The sequence below is a fragment of the Triticum dicoccoides genome, chromosome 5A, assembly GCF_002162155.2.
Source record: "Triticum dicoccoides isolate Atlit2015 ecotype Zavitan chromosome 5A, WEW_v2.0, whole genome shotgun sequence".
NCBI lineage: Eukaryota > Viridiplantae > Streptophyta > Magnoliopsida > Poales > Poaceae > Triticum > Triticum dicoccoides.
The window spans coordinates 137,811,446-137,835,859 of NC_041388.1; positions in this window are offsets into that span (position 1 = coordinate 137,811,446).

Below are 24,414 nucleotides of genomic sequence, written 5' to 3' on the forward strand. Positions count from 1 at the left end.
GGGCCGCGAGGTGAGAGAGAGGGCCGGCGGGGTGAGGTGGTGAAGTGGGATTGGAGGAGGGGGAGACGGCGCTGACGTGGCATCTCCTGATTGGACGGAGTGAGGTGGCGGCGGGATTTCGTCCGGCGGCGGAGTGCGAAGGATCTAGGGTTTTGGACCACGAAATGGACGGGAAGGGCACATATTTATAGGTAGAGGGAGCTAGGAGACACCAAATGAGGTGCAGTTTTCGTCCACGCGATCGTGATCGAATGATCGAGATGATGGAGGGGGTTTTGGTGGGTTTTGGGCCACTTAGGAGGGGTGTTGGGCTGCAACACACACGAGGCCTTTACGGTCCCTCGGTTAATCGTTGGAGTATCAAACGAAGTCCAAATGGCACAAAACTTGACAGGCGGTCTACCGGTAGTGAACCAAGGCCGCTTGGCAACTCTCGGTCCAATCCGAGAACGTTTAACACCCGCACACGAAAAGCAGCAAAAGGGGACACCGGATGACATAGGGGCGCCAGATTGCAAAACGGACAACGGGGAAAATGCTCGGATGCATGAGACGAACATGTATGCAAATGCGATGCACAAGATGACATGATATGAAATGCATGACACGCAAGCAAATGACAAGGAAACAACAGCGAATAACTGGAAGACACCTGGCGCATCAGTCTCGGGGTGTCACAACACTCCACCACTACGAGAGGATCTCGTCCCGAGATCTAGAATGGCACCGGCAGGAAAAACGGAAGAGGAAGATAAGCGGTAAAACGAAGTTGCTTCTTTGACAAACGAGTGAAACCAAAGAACCTTGAAAGGTTAAACCATTTCGAGAAAAGAATACAACTCAGACTAACAAAGTTGATAACTCTCCGTTAGAGAAGAGGAACAAAGAAGAACAAATTCGGGCAGCACTTCGGGTGAAAAGTGATATAAAACTTGATAAGATGAAAAGAACTTGAGCAGTGGGCACAACACTCCGGTTAAATGGATAAGCACAAAAAGAACACAATCCTCACCATTTGAGATGATGAAAGAAACGAGCAACATCACCATCCTCCGGAGGAAATAATATAAGATAGATCATTGGAACGAAATAATGGAGAAGAAAAGGCCAACTTCTGCCACAAAAGAGCTTGAAAAGGCATCCTTAGGAGAAGGGTTGAACAGAGTTGTTGGAAAACCAACAACGAAAAGAGTAAGCTTGGTGTGGGCTGATGGAAAACGTCTTAAAATTTGAGGTGAAATTCTTCCACTCACGGGAAAAAAAAGATTTGATTGAGAGCTAGAAAAGATAGAAAGCTTCTCTCACCGAGGTGATAAGAGAACTTGGATCATAGGTAATCATCACAAAGAGCAACATTCCCAATGGAAGGCTTTAGATGAAAAATAACCCAAGATAACTCCAAGGAATAGAGTGATGGATTTAAAATATCTCATTCTTGATAACTTGTGAATCATGAAACACGAAGGAAAATTATCAACAATGACATAACACCACCTCAAAAGATAAGATAGAATGAATTGCACTTCGGAATGCAAGATGAAGAATGCTTGAGCTCCTCTGAAAAGAATCTCGATGAACACTTCGAGAAGGAATTACGTCCTTGATGAACCAACATGTAGAGCTTCCATGAAGAACTCCGGTAATAAAAGAATGATCAAACGAAGGGAAAGAGAAGTTGAAAAACACAAGGTGAAGACTTGCAATGATTAGATGGATCTTCACGACGAGAAAATTGAGAGGGCTTGGAACTCCAGGAAAAAGAAAGATGAATAATTGAGATCAAGAATTTTGATGAACCTCCGGAATAAGGAATTGAATTTACTTGCTGAAACAATAATAAGAATTACATTATGCTTATCCTTCACCAATTTAAGTTGATGACAAGCAACAGATTTGGCAAACTACTTATTCTTGTAGAAAGGATTAAGATAGATATAGCGCAAACTTGGGAATGTCTTCAGCGAATCACCGGAAGGATTGAAACAACGAATAAATTGATATGATAAACTAAGGAAGAAAAATCTTGGAAGAACCACCGTAAGAATTAAAAACGATCAAGGAAAATATAGCGAAACACCGAGAAGAATTAGCACATGAATGAAGATGCTTGAGGGGATTTTGATACAAGTGAACGAGAAGATCATGAGCTGATTAGAGTAAACTTGAATGATGCACCAGTAAGATTTGGAGAACAATAGCTGAAGGCTGAGAATGAATAAGTCTTCTGAAATGATGTGCTTCGGAGAAACAAACTGAAATACTCCTGAAATGCTCCGGATGGGTGAAAACAATTCTCGCAATCGAAAACAATTATGACAGGATGGCATAAAGCTAGAACCATGAATCTTTGAGAGAACGGATAAGATTTGGAGGAAAATCTTCTTCGGTCTTCAAATGCCGAGAGTGACGATGAGAAAACACCACCATGAATTGTTGAGACACTCCAGAATAAAGAAGAATATAAAGGCTGAATCAACAATGAAAAGAATTTGAAAGATCTTGGAGAAAAGCATTTGACTGATGATAATTCATTCTTACGTCAAACTTGGAAATGAATTTTTGAATAGCTCCGGGAAACTAGAAGAATCAGGTAAGATCCTAGGAAAAGACCTGTGGGTTAGGGACCACTCAAAAGACACACCGTTGAATGATTGCTTGAAAAGAGAGCCTGCACCGGTTAAATTAAATGGCTTAAATGAGATAACAACCTCGAAATAGGTTGAACAGATCTTGGATGACACGATGAGCCTTCTGAGATATCTTCAGCACTCCGGAACAAATGAACATCAAGTGGGGAATGGTTATGAGGTGCACCGGCATGAGAAGACATTTGAAACAAGGAAAGGATATGATCGACAAAGCTTGACTTGGATCCACCGGAGAAGAAAAGAATGAAGAATGACGAACTAGTAGAGCATCTTAATGAGAACCACCGGATAAGAACATTAACGGAAAAGAATGGAGAGACCTCACATCAATAAAAGGATACTTGAATAAAAATTCTGATTCCTCGAAGAAAAAGGGTGGGAGGGCGGGAAAACAAAGGCAATTTGGGACGGATGAAACAACACCGTTGAGAAGACTAGAGTTGATCTTGCGAATGTTGAAAAAGATTGGATCCACTAGAAGAGAAGCACACCGGTTGAAAAGTAATTCACATGACAATCTCGATGATCCAGAAGGATTTGTTTTCACATAGAAGTATGAGAACACCATTTAGGAAAGGTATGGAATCCACATTTGACTTTGAACCAACTCGAATACCACAACAAAACAAACACAAAGGATTGGCTTGCAAAATAAGCCGGAACAAACATATGATAGAGATTTCATCCGAAGTTTTCATGGTGGGGCCCACACGGGCTCGATCATACAGCACCATCATGTACAAGGCAGTGCACATGACATACGAAGCGTCCCCGAGTCAGCATAGCCAAGGACTCTTAAGACACAATGAGACCACTGTAAAACCGACCGTGGATAGGCGGACCACTAGACGTCGAACCCCAATTTCATATCATACATCTGTCGGAATGATATCCTAGAAGCTACTTGAATTCCCACTTATAAACTCCCGAAACTTTCCGGTTATGCAATCAGGTGTTGGGGATACAGGGGAAGCATAATATCTCACCCAAAGCTAGCAAATCCTACATCCAGCTGTATCCATCCTTCAACACATAACCAAGAAACCTTCGGAAATCATTTACCTCAAACTTAAAAAAGCATCCGTTATACGAGTTATGGCAATACTCCCGAACTCCCGCCTTAGTACTGGGTGGCGTCAAGGTTATCTCACCAACAATTGCATAAAGGAGATTTTCGATGTCGGCGAAACTCAAGTATTCCAGAATTGCAACGATAAAATTGTGATGATAACACCTCGGAGCTCAACTCCCCGGGACACTGCCACAACCCCTAAATGTCAGGAGGCACCAAGCACAATGTTCTCGTCACAAATCCATCGGTACGATTCCAAGATACCCGCGTGATCCTAATTTTTTTTAGTGAAATTTGAGAAGAGAAGAGTCAAACCTCTACGTCAGGATACCTCACCAGAGCGACGAAGGGACTGAGGAGTAAAAAGAATCCTACTCTTTGATATATATAATCCTAAAAGACTCAAAACATTTTTCTAGACTCAACAACGCCAACGATTCGATCAAGAAGGGGGCTCCTAAGTCGGGGAAGGCTCTGATACCAACTTGTAACGCCCACAATGCGGCTATATCTCCCACGTGTCGGAGCACGACTTAGAGGCATAACCGCATTGTAGGCAATGTCGCAAGAGGGGTAATCTTTACACATCCCATGTACTGAATAAGAAAGAGGTACAGAGTTGGCTTACAATCGCCACTTCACACAATACATGAATAAAGCATTACATCAACCAGATACAATCAAGGTCTGACTACGGAACCAAAATAAAAGAGGACTACCCCTAATACAAAAGATCCCCGATCGCCCCAACTGGGCTCCACTACTTGTTAACTAGAAACGAAACAACACAATGAACAAGATCGTCATCGAGCTCCTCCTTGAGCTTGGTTGCTTCACCTGCATGGTATCATCAGCACCTGCAACTGGTTTTGGAAGTAAACTGTGAGTCACGGGGACTCAGCAATCTCACACCCTCGCGATCAAGACTATTTAAGCTTATGGGTAGGTAAAAGGTATGAGGTGGAGCTGCAGCAAGAACTAGCATATATGGTGGCTAACTTACGCAAAAGAAAGCGAGAAGAGAAGGGAAAACACGTTCGTGAAGTAGAAGTGATCAAGAAGTGATCCTGAAACTACTTATGTTCAAGCATAACTCCAACACCGTGTTCACTTCTTGGACTCCGCCGAGAAGAGACCATCACGGCTACACACGCGGTTGATGAATTTTTAATTAAGTTAAGTGTCAAGTTCTCTACAACCGGACATTAACAAATTCCCATCTGCCCATAACCGCGGGCACGACTTTCGGAAGTTCAAAACCCTGTAGGGGTGTCCCAACTTAGCCCATCACAAGCTCTCATGGTCAACGAAGGATATTGCTTCTCCCAGGAAGACCCGACCAGACTCGGAATCCAGGTTACAAGACATTTCAACAATGCTAAAACAAGTCCATCAAAACCACCCGAATGTGCCGACAAATCCCGATAGGAGCTGCACATATCTCGTTCTCAGGGCACACCGGATAAGCAATCTGTACAACTAAAGCCAACCCTCGAGTTTCCCCGAGGTGGCATTGCAAGGGGCTCTAGTTTGGACCAACACTCAAAGGAGCACTGGCCTGGGGGGGGGGCTTAAAATAAAGATGAGCCTTGAGTCTGCAGAACCCAAGGGAAAGAAAAGGCTAGGTGGAAAATGGTAAAACCAATGTTGGGCCTTGCTGGAGGAGGTTTATTCAAAGCGAATGGTCAACGGGTTCCCATTATAACCCAACTGTGTAAGGAATGCAAACTCAAGGAACATAACACCAGTATGACGGAAACTAGGGCGGCAAGAGTGGAACAAAACACCAGGCATAAGGCTGAGCCTTCCACCCTTTACCAAGTATATAGATGCATTAATTAAATAAGAGATATTGTGATATCCCAACGATAAACATGTTCCAACAAGGAACAACTCCAATCTTCACCTGCAACTAGCAACGCTATAAGAGGGGCTGAGCAAAGCGGTAACATAGCCAAACAACGGTTTGCTAGGACAAGGTGGGTTAGAGGCTTGACATAGCAATATGGGAGGCATGATATAGAAAGCGGTAGGTATCGCGGCATAGGCATAGCAAAAGAGCGAGCAACTAGAAAGCAAAGATAGAAGTGATTTCAAGGGTATGGTCATCTTGCCTGCAAATATCTTCGAGAAGACGAAAGCTTGATCCTTGTAGAACGTACTCAATGGGTTCCACAAACACGAACTCGACTCCCGGCTCTACCCAAGGCAAGAACACAAGCAAAGGAAACAACAATCAACCACGGTGCAATGCGCAAGCAACATGATGCAAAACATGGCATGATATGCGGGAAGTGAAATGCAATGCATATGCGAGCTCCGGAAGGAAAATATTGAACCAGGCCTCAACTTGGCAAACCAGTAGTGTCGCTGGAAAGATGAGTTGATTTCGGTCGAAATCGATATAAAGATCACCGGAAACGGATGCACGGTTTGGAAATGGCAAGCAAAACAATAATGGCACAAAGCTGCGATTAACAGCACGATGCCATCTAGAATGCAACAAGAAAATAAGCTACTGCACTCTAACATAACAACGAAGCACATGGCAGTATCTACTCAAGATGCTTGACAAAAGATGAACACTGAGCTACGGCTAAATCACACAATAGCAGGTTCAAACAAGCATGGCAAAAGTGCAAAATATACCAACATCTCAGACTTAGTGAAAATAACAACATGTCAGGATTAACATCAGGAAGCAATGTTTAGAGCAAGATAACAACATGCTACAGGAACATATCATGGCAAAGCAAGGCATGGCATGAAGCTACCTAAAGCATATAACAAAAGTACCTTACTAACCATAAGCCAAAAGGGATCAGAAAATACAATGGCAACCATGTAAACATAGCAAGTTTCATTAGCATATTCAGACTTAGCAAAAAACTGGAACATGGCAAAACAGATTTACGTGGCATGTTACAAGCTCAATGCACTCACCACAAGGCATTGCATGACAAGCTAAGCATACACCCAGCAAGTAGACATGGCATAGAAGCTAAACATGGCAAGAACAACCTCATAGCATGCATGGATAAACTACAACAACCTCGGCAAAATTGCTTACATGTAAACAATCAGCCAGTAACATTTTATAGCAAAAGTAGAGCATGATTGAGTCATGCTAGGGGACTCCATAATTGCAAATAAATACATGGATGGATAGAGCATAACAATATATCCTCAACATCCTAACTGAACATGCTCAAAAGAGGCATGGATCACTCTGTAGCAACAAGAATACATGGCATAAAAATATAATCAGGAAAATGACTTAGAAGATTTCTAAGTCCCTGGAATCAGCAACATCACGAGAGCTACTTTGCATGCTTGTGCTAGTCACCACAAAGATCACAAAAATACATGGCATACACCCCTGTAAAGATGGCATGGCATACTACAAAACACATGTAGGGCTCAAGTTCATTGGAGGCACACATTAAACATGGCAAAAATGACAAATGTCTAATCTCTCATAAGAATTTGAAACTAATCATTACATTGCACTCTTGGAACAGCATTTAGGGAATCAAGATGAAATCAAATGAACATGGTGCAATGGAATGAAAAGAAGTACACATCGAGACGAACAATTTGATATGCTACACGCCCATAACGGAGCCACGGATGCAAAGTTATGATACGATGAATATGGCATGGAAATATGCAGATCTGGGGACTTAGTCGAAATTATACCCCTCTGAGAAGTTCAAGGGGATGGAGCGGTGCGGGACGACGAGATCCAGGACGGAGGGCGCCGTTTGGTTGGCCGAACTGGTGGATCTGGTCCATCTCCGTCTCCGACGAGGTGTGGAACTCCGGTGAGGGCAAGCTCCGGCGAGCTTGAACGTCGGCGAGGAGCGGCGCGGATTCGGCGGGAGGTTGGCCAGCGATGGGCGGAGCATGGCGCGGCGGCTCACGGCGGCGACGGAGGCGGCGACGCGCGGGTCACGATGGAGGCGGCGGCGCGGCGATGATCCGGCAGGCGTGGCGGTGGCCGGCGATGGCGAAGGACGGCGAGCGGCGGCGAAGGACGGCGGCGGGGCACGCGGAGAGGCCACGGGAGGGCGGCGGTGACACGCGGGCCTCGGCGGGCCGCGAGGAGAGAGAGAGGTCCGGCGGGGTGAGGTGGCGAAGTGGGATTGGAGGAGGGGGCGACGGCGCTAACGTGGCATCTCCTGATTGGACGGAGTGAGGTGGCGGCGGGATTTCGTCCGGCGGGCGCGGACATGTCCGGCGGTGGAGTGGGAAGGATCTAGGGTTTTGGACCGCGAAATGGACGGGAAGGGCACATATTTATAGGTAGAGGGAGCTAGGAGACTCCAAATGAGGTGCGGTTTTCGGCCACATGATCATGATCGAACGACCGAGATGATGGAGGGGGTTTAGGTGGGTTTGGGGCCACTTAGGAGGGTTGTTGGGCTGCAACACACACGAGGCCTTTACGGTCCCTCGGTTAACCGTTGGAGTATCAAACGAAGTCCAAATGGCACGAAACTTGACAGGCGGTCTACCGGTAGTGAACCAAGGCTGCTTGGCAAGTCTCGCTCCAATCCGAGAATGTTTAACACCCGCACACGAAAAGATGCAAAAGGGGACACCGGATGACATAGGGGCGCCGGATTGCAAAACGGACAACGGGGAAAATGCTTGGATGCATGAGACAGACATGTATGCAAATGCGATGCACAAGATGACATGATATGAAATGAATGAAACTCAAGCAAATGACAAGGCAACAAGAACGAATAACTGGAAGACACCTGGCGCATCGGTCTCGGGGCGTCACATATCCTTTCTTCTGGAACCTATTTTTTGTGTACTTGTGCCAGATTATTTAATGCACGCACCATATTACATCACACATGAGCTCTCTCATCAGAATCCAGTGATAGCACACAAGGGTTTACAGGGGCGCCCCTATATTAGAATATCCTCTATGTTACAAGATAATCTCACTACTATTTATGTTTTCATGGTTCTTAGATATTAGACGTAATTATAGTGAATATCACAATCTGCGCATCAGAAGAATATTGTGGAACACTGCAATGACTTACAAAATTGGCACCAAGGCATTGAGTGCCATTCTGGATGCAATGAGACTCATACGCTCCCACCTATAGATTCTTGTTCAGAACATGATCCTAATGACTATTCTAACCTCAAGGAGTCAAAGGTAGATGGCTTGTCCTGTTCACTCATCAAGGTGCCTGTTCTAATTTGGCAAGGTTTTATTGATTGCGCGTATCTTGCATATGGTGTCTTGGATTTCTTCTACTTTGTTGCACCGCCATGTGCTTAGTTTACTCATCATATATGTCAAGATGCCATGCCCATCTATTATCAATATGTATTCCATCTGTCATCATACCATGTTTTTCCACTCAAATGATGTTCTTGTACATCAGACATCAAAAAGGAAGAGGGTGATTGCCGAACCTGAAGGAGCACTAGCAAAGTCCTTGAAAAACGTGGTGGTGCCGGAGAAATCATGCAACACCCCACTTATATTGGTTGTACAACCAGTGACACAAAACATAGGACCGACTCCAGTAGACTGTACCCATACTTCACTGGCCACACCACTAGCCCCACCACACAGGACTTGCACTCCAGCTAAAGGTATGCTGATTTCAGTTGTCATAGCACCAGCCGTACCACAGAAAAATCCCACTCCAGCAAAAGGACAGCAAGTCCACTGACCGAAGACCTATCCAAACTGCAGAGACGGCCAATTCCTGCATATTGGAACCCCATTCCAGTTATTCCCAGTTTTAAAGACAATGCTTTCAATGTTGTTAGGGACTACGTGCATATATTCCCATCATGGGAAGATTATAGTGAAGACAAACACCATTTTCACATCTTCCTGTCCCACTTATGTGTAAGTGCTATTATTCATGGTAATTATTTTCCTGTTTTCTGCTGATTGAACACATCAATGATTTACATTACATTGTTGTAAGTAGGCGAGGGTCGATCTGGATAGTCATGATGAGCAAAGTTTGCTTGCACTTTTCAAGGAAGCATTGCAGCAGTATTGGTGTTACCTGAGGAAATCACACTTTGATGGCAAGTCTATAAACGAATTTCCGGTGAAGTCTCTTGTGCTAAATTTAGAAGACATTGAATGCAAAAACCTTGTTATGCACTAGTATTGTTCCCAGGATGAGGTATTGTCTATGATATCACATGACAAATTGAACTTCTACTTTTTCGCATGTGACTTACTCATCTTTTTTGCAGGAAATCAGTTGAAGAAGAATTCCGGTTTTAAAAGAACGACGGGATATACAAATATGTTGTCCGCTGCTTTGCTCTCGTTAGTACATGTTGTCTTGTATCACTGTACTTTCATTCATACCTTGTTCATTATGTGACAGAAGTATGCATGATAGCTTGCTTATCAATTGTTCGCTCCAAATTATCTGATCTGTATGAATGGTTACATTAGTGTAGAATATATCCAATGCCAATTAATTTTTTTAGCTCTGCATTGTTCTTGTAAGTACATGTTGTCCTTTTATTAGTGTACTTATATTGACAGGTAGTTGTTCATGTACCATCACTCTGCAGCTTATTTTCCTTTGCCCTCCATTTTCTACGCATCAGATCTATATTTACCCTTACCATAAGGTTAGATAACACCGATGGTCCTGAAGAAGTTTAGCTCTGCATTGCTCTTGGCTATACCTTTTGCCTGTATCTCTGTACGTACATTTACAGCTACTTGGTCATGTAGCATCACTCTTCATCTTATCTTAAATATTCTCCATTTTTTATTATATTATCACATCTATATTTACTCTTAACAAAATGCAGAATAAAGGCAATGCTTATGAAGAAGATTCTGTGGTAAACTTCTTGAATTGCCCTCCCCCCCATCAGCATGGACAAGGGCTTTATAGAGCCTGTCTTCACCCATAATGTAAGTTTGTCCTTCTCAAGCCTTCAAACTTTGTTGTGTATATTTGGTTAGGCATGACTGCAACAGCTATTTATTTTTGGTGTTTGCATCAAATTGCATGTTTAAATTTTATTATGTAGTTCATAAACAAAAGTTTGTCCTTCTCCATTTAAGTTTTCAGTTGTACAACCAAGTTCCTTATTGATACCTTGCAAATTAAACTATACAGAGCAAGTGATCTTATTTTGCACTGGATGTATGCTTCTGTTCTTGATCCGTAATCCAGTGGTGTGATGAACCTACCCACTACAACAAAATGTCATATTCTGCAACGTCTTAACTATGAACAATGTCATATCATTCTACTATTATTTAAACCATGTCTTTATTTGCCAATCTGAAATGGGATAAATTGACAGCACAGTAACCATTGATACTTATGAGTTCTTGATCTATAATCTAGTGGTTTTGTGAAGCTACCAACTCCTTCACAATGTCATTTCCTGCCATGTCTTAACCTGAACAATACCATACTGTGTTAATGCTATTTTAAACTTTGTCACTTTATTCGTTAGTAAGAAATGTGATGAATTGTCAGCACTGATACTTATATGTGCAAAACCTGTCATCTGTCTGCTTGTTTACCTTTCAGAGTGAGGAGGATATAAGTGTCAAACAAGCGCAGTTTCATCAGCTTGATCAGCTGCTTGCGCTGCAGCTCCCGAGCAGGGATAACCTTTCTTGAACTCTATTGAAGTGTTGTCAGCTTTGTATATTATTGTCGGCGTGATTATTTGCAGTGGTGGCGATCTTTGATGCACAGTGTATGTAATCTGCTGTCTTCTTATGCTTTATTATCATAGTGGCGAACTTTGATGCCCAGTGGATGTAATATGTTGTAATTTCTTTATTGTATAGTCTAGGTTTTTTCTTATTCATGATGCTACAGTTATTTTACTGTATATATATCTTGTCTTCGCAGTAAACCGGCCAAACCATAAAATTATGGTACATAATCAGGCCATCATGCAAATCACTACATAATCGGTCCGTTAACATGCCTAAATGTAAACTAGCGCACTAGTAGAATTGGGCCTCTAATAGGCCGAGTAAACCGCCTGCCCTATTTTCCGCAAGAAAACTCAATCGGCTTTTAGGAGGCTGAAAAGTAGGTTGGGCCTGAAACATGCCGAACAACTCACGGGCCGGCAGCAGGCCGAAATAGACCCCGGCCCATGATTGTGCCAATCACATCACGGGCCGTTAACAGGCCAAAATTGTCTCGGTCCTTGTTTGGCCCAATCAGATTATCGGCGGTGAGTAGGCCGGATGCAAACTAGGCCGTAGTTAGGCCCAACTATATGACGGGCTTTTAACAGGCCGGAAAAAATATAGGGCTGAAATGTTAAAAAAGCCTTTAACAGGCTGAAACTAATATCAGGCCGAATTACTAAATGGGCCTTTAGCAAGTGGGCCCAAAAGCATAGTGTCCAGTTGATGGGTTGAATCTGATATGGGCCATAATTTAGCCCAAAGCCACTTAAAGGGCCGGATCTGATCAGGGCCATAATTTGGCCCAGAACTTGGTAGGATTTTAATGGAATGGATCTCATATGGGCCTTATTGGGCCCAAAACGTGGCATGCTGTTAATGGACCAGATCAATTATGGGCCGGCATTTGGCCCAAAACATGGCAGCCTGTTAACGGGTCGGCCCATTAGTGTCCTCAAAATCCTGTGGGCCTTTAGCTGGGCCAGCCCATTATGGTCGGCAAAATCTCGTGGGCCTTTAGCTGGGCCGACCCATTATGGTTGGCGAAATCTCGTGGGCCTTTAGTTGGGCCGGCCCATTATGGTCGGCGAAATCTCATGGGCCCTTAGTTGGGCCGGCCCATTGAATCTTTATGGGCCACTTTTGGGCCGTGCCACGTGTCAAGCTATCATAGGCGCCTCTTGTCCAATGAATGGATGACATCTGTCCCAACGGTGAGCCAACACGTGTTTCCTCCGGCCAATGACAATTTTACACATGGAAAATCCTCATTGGTCCAGGCTGTTAATGGGTTATCGGATCCAAAACCAGACCCGATAGCTTAATGGCGACCCGTCATGGTGGATGCTAGGTGTCGGTCACCCTTGATGAAAGCACTTCCATGACGCGTGATTTATCGTCAAGGAAGTGGACACTTCCATGATGGTAATTTTGGTAATGTCATGGAACACTTCTATGACAGCACATGTATGACTATCTTGATTCTGTCATAAATTTGTCATGGATGTACATGCATGGCACAAAACGTGACCTATTGTGACAAACACGTGTCATCACAGAAGTGTCTTTTTTTGTAGTGGAGGCGCGTGCATGAAACCCGAGGTATAAGCAGTGTGTCATCTTCATCAACATCTTCCTCATCAAGGACTCCATCATCCATGGCGCCCAAGAAGAAATTCGGTGCGGCAGCTCACCCATCCACCTCGAAGGCTGATGTTTGCTTGAACTACGTCGGTATTTCCCCAAAGAGGAAGGGATGATGCAGTACAACTACGGTAGGTATTTCCCCCAGTGATGAGACCAAGGTTATCGAACCAATAGGAGAACCACAACACTACATGAACGGCACCTGCACAAATAGCAAATACTCGCAACCCAACGTATTAAAGGGGTTGTCAATCCCTTTCGGGCAACGACTCCAGAAATTGGTGATGTCTACTACACAACCTTCTTCTTGTAGACGTTGTTGGGCCTCCAAGTGCAGAGGTTTGTAGGACAGTAGCAAATTTCCCTCAAGTGGATGACCTAAGGTTTATCAATCCGTGGGAGGCATAGGATGAATATGGTCTCTCTCAAGCAACCCTGCAACCAAATAACAAACACTACAAGAAATATGTCAACTTGTGACCTTGACTATTGGTCACTGAAAGGTCATTGTTTTTCATTTGCGACCTTTTTTTGACCAAAAACAGAAGGTCAAAAGCTGGTGGTCATAAACTGAAATTAACGACCTTCTCTGTGAGAAGGTCGTGGACGTTTATGACCAAAATATGCCTACTATTTTGTTTTGGTCACTAGCAGCCTCCCCAGGCCACGTAGGCATCCGACGTGGCAATCTGATGTGGCACAAGAATCAGCCCGGTCCAATTGGGTGTTTATATGAGCCGAGCCCATTAATTCAGCCTTTCTATATATTTTTTCCTGTCAATTTTTGGTCATACTTCATGGGCCAACAATTCAGCCTTTTTATTTCATGGGTCATGGCCTTTTTGTACCAACAGTTTTAGCTTTTTTTTTATAAAATGGGTCCACTAGTCAAACATGTCCCACTTTGTCAGGTTCTGATAAGTGAGTCCTAGATATTAGGCCCAGATTCTTCATATTTCAATTTGACAATAAGAAAATAACCAGTAGTTAAATTGGCAAGCAAAAAACACACATGATACTTCAAATAACAATAGCCATATTCAATACAAGCTCTACAAATGACACGTCCTACAAGCTGTAGCATATACAAGCTTATCTACAAGCTCTACAAATGACATGTCCTACAAGTTGTAGCATTTACAAGTTCTACAAGTTACACGTAGTACAAGCTTAGTTGATACAAGCTCTACAACTATGGGAATCAGTTAAAGCTCTACAAGTGTTTTCTTCTTCTACATGTAGCTCCTTCAATAGTGATCAAATGCCGGACTCACTAGAGAGTCAGGACTGGGCCTTCCACGGACGCCCTGTTACATGAATCAGCTGATAAAAATTAGAAAAACTGGAGCCAATATATTATGAACATTCCATTCACAAAAGGAGTAAAGGACATTCTTTGTTTCATCACGTTACCAAGGAGCAGCACAAACCACAACTTTACTCGACACACACACACATACACACATGAATATTAAGCTCAGTTCCAGCAACTATATCATTGTTTAACAGCTGGCCTCAGCATCATCAAACCACCATGCTTATGATCATAATCTAAGCATATCATCAAACAAAACCTACACAGATAAAGATCACAACACATCAAGCCACAGGCGCACCAGCGCTGGCATGAGATTCAACGCAACAGCAATGGGGCTACCACAACAGCATGAAAAACCTAAGCATACTAAAGAAAATAGATAGTTGGTGCTGGAGGGACTGGTGAATTACGTCAATGACGTACTTGATGGGTGATGATGGTCCTTCTCAAGTAGTTGTCGTCCACAGTTAAGAGGTTTCATACATCTGTCTACAACAATCAGCAAACCAGAAATCAAAACGAATACTTCAATCTCATAAGAAGTTTAAAAAAGACTATAGCAGGACAGAAATATGTGGACTACTTCTAAAATGGTACATATAGCACATGCCCAAACAAATATGTGATTTCAAGGTTGAAAGCTTTAACATAGAACGCTAAATAATTCGTTGCCCAAAACGTGCTATATATACACCAAGTGATGAGAAACCATATGTAGAATTTATAAATGTAAGGAGTAGAATTTCTAAAAGAATTACACCATTACATAGTGCTACAGCAAATGTGAAATGCTTGATGATGTACATGAATTCACATTTAGAAGGAAAGAAATGCACTGTAAAACGTTCCATATCTGAAACATATTCACTCAACTAAAAGAAGCTCGAGTTTTACTGGCAAATGAAAACATGCTAGAACCTTTCTGTCAATTTATGAGAAGTAGAACCACTGTGCCACTTGGTTGTTCTTTAAATAAAAAAATGATTTGTAATGCAGGCTAACAGAAATGCTATGAGCATCGTTTGGGCAGACCATCCAGGATGATGTACAAATCAGAATGAAAGCATGATAAAGGGTGCCAATTAAGGGCCAGTCGATGGTTGTTTAGCCACAAATCATTGCAAGTTTGGTTGCCGCAACTCTTGGCCAAAAGCTGAGCAAAAAAATTCTACTCCCTCTGTATCCAAATACTTGTAGTTGGGGGAAATTAGTACAAGTTCCCCCAACTACAAGTATTTCGGTACAGGGGGAGTACTGTATGTACTAATATGAATATTCTTTTTGGGAAAACAAACATTTTCAATCGTGTAGAATTCATCCCATGGCTAGTTGAAATTCAGCTTCAGCAGGCATTGCGACAGATTTGCGTAGCAAACCGAACAATTGCGATATGACAATTTAAGAAAAATCTCTGAACCAAAGAGACTTCAGCAATGTGCAAAGCAGTTCAGTAAGTAGCAATTGTATCTGTAACATTGGAGAAAATGGCGCCTTTTGTTCCCAAGGAAAAAATGCTGGCACTTATGTCAAGAAAACAAAATCAGCACACACCAGCACTCTGCCAGGTATAGCAACAAGCTGATCTTCAAGTCACAAAAATAAGAGACAAAAAATAAGACACGGACCGCAACATGAGTGAGCAGAGCACAAATGGGGCAGAAAGAATGAATGTCGGGCTATTTTTATTCATAGAAACAACCAAAGAAAGAAATGTCAGCATGTATATGTATCACATCAGCGCCACATGGCCCTCCACAGGACATGAAAATGACAACCTTCCTACCAGATTACATCACCATCCTTCTCAACTCAAATGGAAACTGGCCCGACGCCAAAAATGGCGCGACCGTTCATTCCTCTGCAGAATAAAATATCTACTACACAAGTGCATACATTACTCAACATCTACTACACAAGTGCATACAGTACTCAACATTCACTCAAAGTATGTTGTGCAGGATCGCACCATTCCAGTTTCACTCAAAGTACAATAGTACATCACATTTTTGGATGATCACCAAAGGCAAAACTACTCCTGACTATGATCATCAACATCTACTACTCCTAACTACTCCCTGTGCAATCCTACTCTGCAGTAAAACTTCCTCACCCTCCATTCACCCTGTTCAAGCAGTACTGTAGTAAAACTACTCCTAATGCTACAACAGTTAACAGCAAGTGAAATTAATGTGATGTGCAAAATTTACAGTAAATACTCCACTGAATATTACTAAAACTTAACATAAGTTAACTAAGCTTTTTCAGTTTCAGAATATACAAGTCAGAAAATAAGCTTGCAAGCAATTTTATGTAAGTAATGCATACTGGAGTACAATACTTCTATGGATTTCTGCAAATAATTCATGATTTTCTAACTAATCGAAGATGTCCATTTAATTAACTAGAAAAGTAAGTTAAATCTTGTTGAATCTTGTGCATTTGGATGCAAAGTATTTTACTGCATCCCAGTTCCAATCACGTGTCGTTTACCATGCGAAAACTAGATCTAGAATTAGGAAAACCTGCCAACAGAACCGCACAAAGCCTCCTATTGCACAAATCAAGAGCAGTCGTCGAACAGGACTCATCACATCAACGAGTATAGAAGAACAAGAACCGGGCGAGGGATGGGGGAACAAGGAACGGACGGTGCCTACCTCGATGGAACGAAACCTCTCCTCCTGCCCCTCCTCCTCGATCAGAGCAGGGCCGAAGCTAGGCGCAGCCCTCATCCATCTCGAGCAGGGCAAGGTCGGCGCCCTCCTGCCATCATCGCCATCTCCACGCCATGATGACCTGCAGCAAAGGGACGTATAGGAGGATAAGGTGAGGAGGAGTGGGTGGATCTGGGCGAGGAAGGAGGGGAAGGGCCGACCTGGACAACAACGGCGACGGTGGCTGGGGGCCCGCGGCCGCGGGCACGTCGAGGGGCACGGCCAGGCCGGAGATCACTACGGTGCGGAGGGCCGGGTAGGCGAGGACGCGGTGGAGCAAGGGGCTTGATGAGCGACCAGAGCCCCGGCACGGACAACACGAAGACCCCAGCGAGCTGTAGAAGCTCGCATGCGAGTACCCCGTCCCCGCCGGCGCGGGGGTGGCCATGGATGGGCGTGAGATCCCTCTTCTCTTCTGATGGGAGGAGGAGAGGGAGGGGCGGCGGGTGGCGGCGGCGAGGTCAGACGGGACGGTGGGTGGTGGCGACGATGTGTGGGTGGGAGGGCATGGTCGATGTGTGGGACGTGCACGCCGGATCTTGTCCAAGGGGAGGATGGAGCGGAGGGGAGGGCATCGGAGGAGGACGGATCTAGATCGGGGAGAGGGGCGGCGCGGGAAGGGTCTGGATCGGGGAGAGGGAGATGGCAGCGCTTGACCTAGGGTTTCTCGGGAAGGACGGGGTCGAGGGAGGAAGGAAGAGACTCTGGATCAGTAGGAGGCGGATGGCTCAGATCAAATACAGTGGGGTGATCTGTGTGCTGCGTCCTGATTGGTTCGAAAATGAGCTATTAAAAATTACTCTTCTTAGTGTTAAAAACAAGGGAGGTTTGTGAGGCAGCTAAAAAAATATTTTGCAAAATGGCATCACTAAAATTTTCACTTAAGTTAGACCACCTTTCATCGATGACCATCAATTTAATTGCATTTCCGATCTTTCTAGGTATTTTGAGAAACAGCCAATTCGGCAAGAAACGAGTCAAATTTGAACTACAGGTATCTTATAGTTTGCTATTTATTTTCTAAAAAAATCATTTTAGATAAAAAAGTAGCTATTTCACATAGACAAACCAATAGTTTTGCATTATTAACCACCTAACTAAGAAGGGTCATGCGGGCAAATTTGATCACATTTTGAAATCGGCATAGGAAATTCACAAAAAAATGAAAAACCTTCGCATTGTGTGATTATACATCTACAAGGATGCATCTTGGAATGGCAAACAATGTTGCCTAAGGAATTTTTCATTTTCTTTGGACGAAAAAACCATTTTCCATTTTTCGAGTGCCCAAAAGGAGGTTTTTTGTGAAGGACCTACCAAATAATTGTTGTAAAATTGGACCAAATCATTTTTCTAAAATACTAGGCCATATTTAATGGACAATTGACCAAATGGTTGGGTGTAAAAAGTTTTGATCCACCTCTCGTGAAAAAGACAAATTCCTGCCGATTCAGTTGGAAGCGGGTCAAATTTGAATTGTAGCTACCTCGTAGTTTGCTCTTTATTTTTTCCAAAAATCATTTCTAGGTACATAAGTATCTATTTAATCAGAGAAACACCAAAAAAATTCCAAGATTCAACCACTAGCTAGGAACGGTCATTCCCGCCGTTTGGACCGCATTTTGAAACGGGAATAAAAATTCAAAAAAATTCAAAAAAAATTGGGAAACCTTCGCATTGTGTCATTATATGTGGCCAAGTTCCCAGGAAAAATAACAAACTTGTAATACGTCAATTATTTTAAAAAAGTGTTCTCAGAAACGAGCTATCACGTGTGGAGATCAATGGCTTTCAAGCCAAATGATCAATCTTATGGCCACATTCATGGCATAGTTTGTTCAAATGATCTCATTTTGTGCACAAAGGTGCATATTGGAATGGCAAACAATGTTGCCTAAGGAAGTTTTCATTTTCTTTGGACGAAAAAACCATTTTCCATTTTTGGAGTGCCCAAAAGGAGGTTTTTTTTGTGAAGGACCTCCCAAATAATTGTTGAAAAATTGGACCAAATAATTTTTCTAAAATACTAGGCCATATTTAATGCACAATTGACCAAATGGTTGGGTGTCAAAAGTTTTGATCCACCTCTCGTGAAAAAGACAAATTCCCGCCGATTCAATAGGAAGCGGGTCAAATTTGAACTGTAGCTGCCTCGTAGTTTGCTCTTTATTTTTTCCAAAAAAAAATTTATAGGTACATGAGTATCTATTTCATCCGAGAAACTCCAAGAAAATTCCAAGATTCAACCACTAGCTAGGAACGGTCAAACTCGCCGTTTTCACCGCATTTCCAAACGGGCATAAAAAATTCAAAAAATTCAAAAAATTGGGAAACCTTCGTATTGTGTCATTATATGTGACCAAGTTTCCAGGAAAAATAACAAACTTGTAATACGGCAATAATTTTAAAAAAGTGTTCTCAGAAATGAGCTATCATGCGTGAAGATTCAGGGCTTTCAAGCCAAATGATCAAACTTATGGCCACATTCATATCATAGTTTGTTCAAATGATCTCATATTGTGCACAAGGGTGCATCTTGGAATTCCAAACAATGTTGCCTAAGGGAGTTTGCATTTTCTTTGCACGGAAAATTCATTTTCCATTTTTTGAATGCCTAAAATGAGTTTTTTTGTGAAGGTGCTACCATATATTTGTTGCAAAATTCGACCAAATCATTTTTATAAAATATTAGGCCATATTTAATGCATAATTAACAAAATGGTTTGGTGTCAAAAGTATTGATCCACCACTTTTAAAAAAGACAAATTTCTGCCGATTCAGTAGGAAGCGGGCCAATTTTGAACTACACCTACCTTATTGTTTGCTCTTTATTTTTTCCAAAAATCATTTCTAGTTACATAAGTATCTATTTAATAATAAATACATGGTTTTGTGGTGATACATCGAGGTTTGGATGTGTCCCAGGGCCCCAACTCCAAAGCGCGTAAACTCGCATGCCTGCCGCGTGGTCACCGCGTGACCTTGGCGTTGACATGCGTTCTGGGAGGCTTAGGCATGTCTAGTGGGTTGGGCACTCCCCAGGTAGGTGCTAGGAAGAAAATTACAACAGAAGAATCTCATGAGGAGACTGACCTATGCTCAAAGATGAATTAGCAGCCAAGTGTTTGATTAGCGGTACCGGAAATGCACATGGACAATGGGCGTGAGTTTTGGCTGAGGATGATCATCTACTAAGGAGAATGTCTTCACAAATTTTTAGCTCCATGCTGGACAAAAATATAAATGTTGAAGCTGGGCTCAAAATAATGAATGGATTGAGCTGAAATTTGGTGGAGGATGGTTATTTGGGCATAGGAAAGCATTGTAGAAAATTGATACCATTTGGACATGCCAAAGTAGTGCTTCCTTCACAATGCTCTTCTATGGACAGAAACATGGGAAAACTAGTGAGAGAGATTGGATGAATGAAATGAGCTCAAAATTGGTGCAGGTAAGTTACATAGGTATGGTAATGCGCTGGTAAATTTTCAGATCATTTGGGTAAGCCTAGCGAGTACTTACTTCACAAAGCTTCTCTTGAGGTAGAAACTTTGGAAATTTCTTGAGAAAGATTTACTAGGAAAATTGAGCTGAATATTATCATGTGGAAATGATTTGGGTATGGAAGAGTGCCCAAAAAGTTTGAGGGTAATAGGAGGGGTCTAGATAACACTTGCTTTGCAACGTGCCAATTTGGTCGTAAAATATAAATCGAACCTGGGCTCACATTGATGATTTGACTGAGCTGCAATTTGGAGGAGGGTGATAATTTGGGCATATGAAGGAACTGTATAAATTTCATGTCATTTCGATATCTAAAAAAGGTACTTCCTTCACAATGCTTCTAGGTGGACAAAAACTTTGGAAATTTGCCAAGGAAGATTTGTTAGGCAAATGGAGCTGAATTTTGTCATGCTGTAATGATTTGTATAGGAAAGAGTGCCCAAAAATTCCGAGGGCAATCAAGAATATATAAATAGCACTTCCTTCATAAAGTGTTGTTGTGAACAGAATAGGAAAATGAATATTGTTGAATTAGTTTTGAACTAGGCAAGGAAGGATTTTTACATATTTGATGAAGGTATGACCCAAAGAATTTATGAGATTTTTTTGGGAATTTTGGGAATGACAGAAATATAGGTTGCTTCACAACCTAGGGCAAAAATTGACACATGGGCATGACACATAGGCAAAACTGATGAGGTGGTGCCAAGTCATACCAATCCACCACAATTTACAAGGTTATGACCATTTATATTGGTCATGATCAGCTAGAAATAATGCAGCGGACTAGTGTTGTGTGCTTTATGACCATTTCGTGTAAGGAAATTACGACCTTTCTGACCAAAATGGTCGCAATGGTTTAGGGTTTGGAGCCCCCCGAACAGCTTTTGACCAATTGGTCTCAAATGGTCATAGATCTATGACCAATTCTTCCAGGGTCACTGACAGAAGGTCACTAGTTGACATATTTCTTGTAGTGAAAGAGTCTCTTGTGTCCCCGATGATGAAGCTATGTACCTAGGGTAGGGTCATGGACCTGTCCAAACTGACCTACCCAAGGACATCTCTAGAAGAAATCACCTTTCAATCGACTTGGAGGTGTTCCACTCGACGGACTCGAAGATACTCGACCAAGAAGCAATCACTCGACCAAGAAGCAACCACTCGACGGTCAGGAGACTTAAGGGCATTCTGCATGCTAACGGTCGGTTATTAAGTAGCTTTTATGGTCATCATAGCACTTTATTAGGGGCGTTATCAGTAACGCCCGACATTAATGTATTTAAACCCCTTGTAACTGAGGGTGGGAGGGGTCTGGCGAACTCTATATAAGCCACCCCCTCCTCAGGGACAAGGGTTCGCACCCCTGTAATTCATACACACATAATCCAGTCGACCGCCTCCGGGCTCCGAGACGTAGGGCTATTACTTCCTCCGTGAAGGGCCTGAACTCGTAAATCCTGTGTGCTTACAACTTCTCCATAGTTAAGACCTCGCCTCTCCATACTTACCCCCTACACTACTGTCAGGCTTAGAACCACGACAGTTGGCGCCCACCGTGGGGCAGGTGTTTTAGCGTTTTGTTGGAGGAGTTGCGATCTTTTCCGACCCGAATCATCATGGTTTTTGGCGGAGTTTTGGTGGAGGGCCGCGAGATCCGTCTCGGCGCACTCACGTTTATCGCCGACGACTCTGCTCGGCTTCAGGAGGCTCCGCTCGACGTGGACGCACTCCCTGTTCGCGTGGCAACGCACTTTAGCGCGTGCGTCCGCGGCGTTCTCCTGCGGCAACCGTCGACCCCCTACCGGTCGGCTCCTGTGTTGTCCTCCCTCCCTGTTTCCCGCCGGCGCAAGCGCTCCGGTCGGTTGAGACTTCAGCGGTGGGTGAGACACACGGTGGCACGCCAGTCTGCCACCCCTCAAGTCGCGGCGATCAAGCCCGATGAATCCCTCTACGGCCTGTTCGACCTGTCGACTGGCTCCGCAAAGACCGCATCCGAGTGCGACAGCAGCGATCCGTCGGTGGAGGTTCTGATGGTCGATGGACCGCCCAGTCCTCCCAGCTTTCCCCGCACCGACGGAGGCGCGGGTGGAGGCGACCCGTCGCGTTCCCATGAGGAGTATCTTCCCGAGCCTCTCACATCGCTGTAGAGAGAAGAACTTAGCCGCCGGAACATGGATGCACTGCACACTCCTATCATTGGAGAAACCCCCGAGGCTCGCACCTTGGAAGGCGCGCGCCTAGCAAACTTGGCCGAGCGCACTCGACTGGAGAACCTCCAGCGAGCACTCGACGAGCGTGCACGACAACGGGTTCCCGAATCCAGTCGACGTCAGCTCTTCCCACCCCCGTAGGTATATCGAACTCCGATTCAGAATTTAGCAGCTGCAACCCATATAGCAGAGTCGATTCAGCCTTCCCAGTCGGATTCTGGCAGAGGCTTGCTGCAGATCAAAGCGTTACTCCGTGCAGCAGGAGACCAGAATTCCGCTGTTTCCCAGTCGCGGAACAGGATTCATAGCAGATCCGTTGCCGCGGACACAGTCCAGTCGGCTCATAGCCCAAGATCGCCCCCGAGGCGTGAGGGACGTGTAGACCGGCGTAATCAGTATGGGAACCATGAGCAGTATGATCACCGAGTCGATCGTGACAGTCGACATCGAGTGCCCACCCCTCCCCCGAGGAGCGGGTCGTATGTGCCACGCCAGCAGGATGACAGGCGCCCTCATAGTGTTGGGCAAAGGATTCCAGTCGACCCCAGGGGGCCAGGCTTTGATGCGAGATCGATTCTCGTTCAAGATTTGGTCGACAGGAACAGAGCTCACCGAGATGGTCATGACAGAGATGCACCGACCAGCAGCAGAGTACATGTTTTGGGGCTAGAGTTCTTTAGCAGAGCCATCAGGGCCGCTGTAATTCCTCCCAACTTCAGGTTGGCGACTGGAGTCAGTAAGTTCACTGGCGAGTCCAAGCCCGATACTTTGCTTGAGGACTACCGAGTGGCCGTCTAGATTGGCGGCGGCAATGATGAAGTGGCCATGAAGCACCTGCCTCTCATGTTGGAGGGCTCGGCCAGAGCGTGGCTGAACCAGTTAGCGCCTGGCAGCATTTACACTTGGGAAGATCTCTCCCGAGTGTTTGTCACCACATTTGAAGGCACATGCAAGCGACCGGCAGGGCTGACGGAACTGCGGTCTTGCGTGCTGAAGCTGAATGAAACTATGAGGGATTACATCCAGAGGTGGATCACGTTACATCACACGATGGAGAATGTGCCTGACCACCAAGCAGTTTGTGCCTTCAAAGAAGGCGTCAAGTACAGAGAACTGAATCTGAAATTCGGTCGAACCGGAGATATGTCCCTGAATCGAATGATGGAGATTGCCACCAAGTACGCTAATGGTGAAGATGAGGATCGACTCAGGAGTGGCAAGCTCAAGTCAGTCGCCCAAGAAACTGGAGGAAATTCAAATCGGAAACAGAAGCGGAAAGCCGAGCCAGCTGCTCCCGGGGAAGGCTTGGCTGTAACCCAAGGAAAGTTTAAAGGGAAACCTAAAGGGCCTTGGAACCCCAAGAAGGTTAAAGACCAGGACGGAAATGATGTGTTGGATTTACCATGTCTCGTCCACACAAAGAAAGATGAAGAGGGTAATTTCGTTTACCCGAAACATACCACTCGACAGTGTTGACTCTTGATCCAGTAGTTCCAGGGCAAGCAGCCCAAAGATAAGGAAAAGGAGTCAGACAATGTTGAGGACAAGGAAGATAGTGACGACGGATACCCTCAGGTCAATTCCACTTTGATGATTTTTGCTGATGTTGAAAGC